Genomic DNA, 1,198 nt, shown 5'->3' with positions numbered 1-1,198 from the left:
GGATTATTCCGTATTTTTTGCAGTATATTTTTCATATATTAAAAAACATTTCTGTTGTTTAAAAACTGAAACTTCTGTAAAAAAAAAAAAAAAAAAAAAAAAAAAAAAAACAGAAAATGTCCTGGTCATTTTCTTGCCAGGACATTTTCCGTTTTTTATGGACATTTCTATAAACCGTAAAATGAAATTTTCCTGTAATTTAACAGATTGTTATGTCCAATTTATGTACATTTCTGTCAATAATAAAAAAAAATCTGATAACTCTGTATTTTTACAGTATATTTTCTGGTTAATTCACAAACACTGATATTTAAAAAACAGACATTTCCTTATTTTTACAGTATATTTACTGGTCAATTCAACACTTTTTTGTTTAAAAATCCAAGTATATTTTCCTCTTTTTTTAATCAATGGTTGTAAGTATGAAGTTCATTGTGTCTATATGATCAATCTTATAACTCTTTCCTAATTACTAAACACTTTGTTATTTTTATGTCTTTACAGACATACCTGACATGTTTCGATGAGTACTTCCATCGTCAGGTGTCAAAGCTGATGTATGGAAGCGACATCAGCTTTGACACCTCTGATGAAGATGGAAGTACTCGTCGAAACATGTCAGGTATGTCTGTAAAGACATAAAAATAACAAAGTGTTTAGTATTGAGATTTTAATCGGTTTTACTTAGTTTTTCTCCTGTTAATAACTACAGTAATTTATCTGCTTATAGTTTTTAAAATAAGTAATGCATCTCATGTAATTTGACTTAGATGACATTTCACGTCACAGTGTGCCGTACAAAGAACTATTGGAAAAACACGTTTGGTGATCGGGGTCAGGTCCAGTTTCCTCGCCCACTTACTGTGCAAATGTGTCAGGCTGACATCCAAACCCTGTGCAGGTTGCTCATAAATTACATAAGAATGAGGCTTCAGTATAAAATGTCAAGAGTTACAGAAGTTAGACGAGACGCTTGACGATCAAAGGGAAGTATCGGTCTAATGTTCTCCCAGATTTGCAAATCTGTTTGGTGGGTTTTTACATGTAATCTTTAATAAATTCTGTGTTAATTTTCTCAAAGGTTGTCTCCTTTTGATCCATCCAGAATCAAAAGGATCCGGTGAAGAGTTTTATCTTAAATAAAAAAGGAAAAAAAATTGTATAGGTCCTCTGGACGGGTTCTTCTTTAATGAAACGT

This window comes from Austrofundulus limnaeus, unplaced genomic scaffold (assembly GCF_001266775.1).
Source record: "Austrofundulus limnaeus strain Quisiro unplaced genomic scaffold, Austrofundulus_limnaeus-1.0 Scaffold372, whole genome shotgun sequence".
NCBI classification, from domain to species: domain Eukaryota; kingdom Metazoa; phylum Chordata; class Actinopteri; order Cyprinodontiformes; family Rivulidae; genus Austrofundulus; species Austrofundulus limnaeus.
The sequence above is the reverse complement of the archived record's forward strand: the minus strand, read 5'-3'. Positions refer to the sequence as shown.